Source organism: Chrysochloris asiatica, unplaced genomic scaffold (genome assembly GCF_000296735.1).
Source record: "Chrysochloris asiatica unplaced genomic scaffold, ChrAsi1.0 scaffold00147, whole genome shotgun sequence".
NCBI classification, from domain to species: domain Eukaryota; kingdom Metazoa; phylum Chordata; class Mammalia; order Afrosoricida; family Chrysochloridae; genus Chrysochloris; species Chrysochloris asiatica.
Window position 1 is genome coordinate 8,428,468 of NW_006408665.1, and position 4,763 is coordinate 8,433,230.

Here is a 4,763-nt window from a genome sequence, read left to right on the forward strand (position 1 = left end):
AGTGAGGTTGGCCCAGGATTGGACATTGTTTCATTCTGCTGTGCATGGGGTCACTATGAGTCGGTTCTGACTCAATGGCACCTAACAACAACAACAAAAGACATCCAAAATATGGGCCTGAATATATCCCATCTGAATTTAGGTACCATCTGATGAACAGATTTTTACTATTGCACTATAACTTAATAACTAACGACCAAAGGAGTTATGGGATGACTTCAATAACATCATACAAGAAGAAAGTGGGATCATTAATGAGAGAGGAAAGAAAGAAAAAATCCAAAATGGATATCAGAAAAGACTATAATTTGCTCTTGAGTGTAGATAATCTAAAGTGAATGAAAGATTGAAGTCGTCAAATACTTCATTTTGCTGAGATCTACTCCTGGTAGCTATATTTTGTTGTTGTTAGTTTCCATCTAGTTGTTTCAAACTCATAGTGACACTATGTACAACTGAACGAAACAATCTAGTCTTGTGCCATCATCATAATTGTTGCTATTCTTAAACCCTGTGTTGCCAATCCATCTTGTTGTGGGTCTCCCTCTTTTTCATTGAACTTCCACTTTACCAAGTAAGGTGTCATTCACCAGAGACTGGTTTCTCCTGATAATATGCCTGAAGTATAAGAGACAAAGTCTGGTCAACAGAATGTTCCTTGTCTTCTAAGGAACTTTCTGGTTGTACTTTTTCCAACACAAATCTGTTTGTTCTTCTGACGGTCTATGGTTCATTTAGTATTTTCCTCCAATACCATAACTTAAATGCACCAGTTCTTCTAGGGTCTTCCTTATGCACTGTCCAACTTTCACATGCATATGAGGTTACTGAAAATACCATGTCGTGGTCATGCACACTTTAGTCCTCAAGTTGACATCTGTTCTCTTGAATACTTTAAAGAGGTCTCGTGAAGCAGATTTGCCTAATACAATATATCCTTTGATTTCTTTACTAATGCTTCCATGAGTGTTGATGGTGGATCCAAACAAAATAAAGTCTCTGAAAACATCAATATTTTCTCCATTTCTCATGGTTTTATTTATTTCTCCACTGGTGAAATTTTTTGTTTTCTTTACATTGAGTTGCAACCCATACTGAAAATGGTGGTCTCTGCTGTTCTTCAATATTTTAAGTCCTCTTTGCTTTCAGGAAATAAGGTTGCATCATTTGTATTTCACGTGTTGTTAATGAGTCTTTCTCCAATCTTCATAGTAGCTTCTTGTTGTTGTTAAGTGCTGTAGAGCAGCTTCTAAGAATCAGCTTGTAAAGTTGAAACTCTGACTTTGCAGTTCAAGTCAACCTTGCAGTCCAGTGCATTAACCTGCAGCACCATAGCAGGACTCCATGTGAAAGTTAGATAATGAATAAAGACGATGATTTAAGACTCAATTGTGAATTATGTGAATTATGATGTTGGAGAATAATAAAGAACCATGGACTGTCAGAAGGTTAAATAAATCTGTTATGGAAGAAGTACAGCCAGAATGCTCCTTAGAAGAGAGGCTGGTGGGACTTCTCCTGTATTTTGGGCAGGTTGTCAGGAAGGAACAGTCCCTGGAGAAGGACATTATGCTTAGTAAGGTGAAAAAGCAGCAAAAAGAGGAAGACCCTCAATGTGCTGGATTGGCACAGTGGCAGCAACAATTATCTCAATCACAATAACAACTGCGAGGATTGTGGAGACCTAGACAATGTTTAATTCAGCTTTGCATATAATTGCTATAAATTAGAAGCAATTTGATGACCCCTAACAGTAATGACACAGATACAATGAACCAATAGGCATTAAAATATGACTGTGACATGAAACTAATAAGAATTCATGAATATGATTTGTTGTCTAGCAACTAAAATACCACAGCCAATCTCAAAATATTGAATATTTGAGCTAAAGTTATCTTTCTCCTTCAACATATCTATAGACTGAGAAGAGAGAATTAGCAGATAAGAGTAATTTCTTATAGTTTCCTAACAGTAGAAATCATAAATCACAGGAAGCATTAATTATCCTCTACCTCCTAAAGGATACAGGTCAAGGTTCCACAAAAATAAAAGGAACCAAAAACCTCAAACCCCATCAGTGTTTTCCACCTTTATGATTTTTCTACTAGGTAACTATAATGTCAAAAAGTACCTAATAGGTAACTATAATGCCAAAAAGTACAAGCCGTTTTCTAAGAATCACATATGATTTGACTGAAAAAGTGGCATAAATTAATTCAAAGCCTCTCGATCAATATGGCATTTAGCTTAGCATAGAGGTTACTGGAGAGTAATTAATTGTTTAATCATTTGTAAAAGTTATAGAAGACCTTTTGGCAACCTTTCAGTAAAGGCAAAATTTAATAGGCCTTTCAATGCCTATTGACTGACATGTTAACAGCATATATATTTACTAAGGTGACCTCCAATTCTGTTCTTACATATTTAAACAAAAGTATTCTTCAACCTTGCCATCTGGACTCATGGAAATTTCTTTTGAAATTTCCTTTTTGCATAACTTTCAAGGGTTCTTCATTGTCAAAGAGATGTTAAGAGAACCATGCAGTTTGTGTTAGTCCTATCTACTTTTTTTAGTACCACAGGATGTCACTTAGATACATGTAACACAAGCCTTTGCCTACAATGCACACATGCATATTTCACTCATAAATATAGTGTCCTGGAAATAATTCCCCACCCAGAAATAATCAAATATATTTAATGTCTTAAAGGCTATTACTGGATTCCTGCCTATCCAGCAAGAAAAAGCAGGTCTGGCCATACAGCCAAACCATTTGAGCACCCTGTAAAACCTCAACATAAAAAGCAAGAGCCAACACCAACTACTACACACAAGGATGCAACTATTTTGAGAATTATGCTGTGCACACACAGATACTTAACTGTCCTTCAGAGATAAAAATATTGGACAATCTTTCTCCCATTAATTTCTCAATATCTATCTGTGCACTTCCATGGTGGTGACTAGAGGAGGGGCTTGAGTGAGTGGACACCTTCACCCACTGCTGGAGGTTTCTAATGTGCACACACACTGAACTGTATAGCAAAGGCTACTGGTCAGTCGGCTATGGGTTTATTTTTGTTTTTGAGTGGTGGTTTTTGTCTCTGATTTATATTGTTTCTGTTTTTGGTCCTTTTGATCTCACTTTTTTCCTGGGGGTGGGAACTTTCTCTCTTTATGTTACCCAAGGAGAGACAGCAATCATGGCCATAAAGCCAAGCTACAAGCATACCCCACAATTGCTCAATTCTGGATAGGAGCCAACAATAGCTGCTAGCCATTACACGTGAAAAGGGAAGCCTATATCCAGATCACATCCACCAGGAGACACTCAGTAAGCTTAACAACTCAGCAACATACATTCATTTAATCATTGAAAATTCACCTAACTACTGAAAATGTCCAAGAAAAAGCAATAGAAGGTCTCAGCACATGTCCAAAAACAAAATCTGTGACAAATGAGCTGGAGGCAAACATAGACTTTCCACAAGATGAAGAGCAGGCTTTCTATCTGCCTGAGAAAGAATTCAGAAGAATGTTATGGAAACAAATTCAAATGTTCCACAGAGGGGTGGAGGAAAATAAGGAAGAAGTCAGGAGAGTGCTACAGGAGCAATCAAACAAGATAGATACAGCATTAGAAATAATTCAAAACTTTCAAAAAGAGGTCCAGATGATTCATAATAAAATATCAGAAATGGGCATTACACTGAAAGGGCAAAGGAGTAGAATTGAAGAGTTGGAAGCCAGAACCAGTAAGCCAGAAGACAAATCTCTTAATACTGCTAAGATAGAAGAGCAAGCAGAAAAAAAGTATAAACAAATCTGAAAAGAGTCTAAGACTCATGCTGGATAACATGAAAAGGAATAACTGAAGAATTATTGGCATTCCAGAACAGGAAAAATCACAGAAGTCCAAAGAGGAGATAGTTGAAGAGCTACTGAAATAAAATTTCCCTAACATTTTGAAGGATGGAAGATAAACATTCAAGAAGCTGAACAAACCCTGGAAGGATAGAGCGCAAAAGAAAACCAAGATAAACCATAATCAAGCTACCTACCAAAAAAACAAGCAGGAGTGTCAACAACAGTCTCTGACAAAATAAACTTTAAGGCAAATACCAGCATAAGAGATAAAGAAGGTTAAAGTGTCAACTGAGCAAGAGGACATAACCATAATAAATATCTATGTTCCCAATGAAAATGCACCAAGATACATAAAGCAAACCCTACTAGAATTGTAGAAATAAATATACAATTATAGTGGGAGATTTTAACACACCACACTAAAAAAGGGATAGAACAACCAGAACGAGACTCAACAGAGTTACAGAGGAACTAAACAGCACAATCAACCAACTTGACCTAATAAATGTATAAAGAGCATTTAACCCAACAACAGCATAAGACACATTCTTTTCCAGTGCACATGGAACATTCTCCAGAAATGACCATGTGTTAGGCCACCACGCAAGTCTACATGAATTTACAAACATCAAAATACTATAAAGTATCTTTTCAGATCACAGTGGTATAAAACTAGAAACCAACAATAAGAAGACCAAGGAAATAAACTCGAATACATGGAAACTGAATAACACCATGCTGAAAAGCGACTGAGTAATAGTTGAAATTAAACATGAACTCACAAAGTTCCTTGAAACAAACAAGAACGAAAACACAACATACCAAAATCTCTAGGACATGGCGATAAATGCCCACATCTAAAAAGAGGAAAGAACCAAAATTAGCACATTGA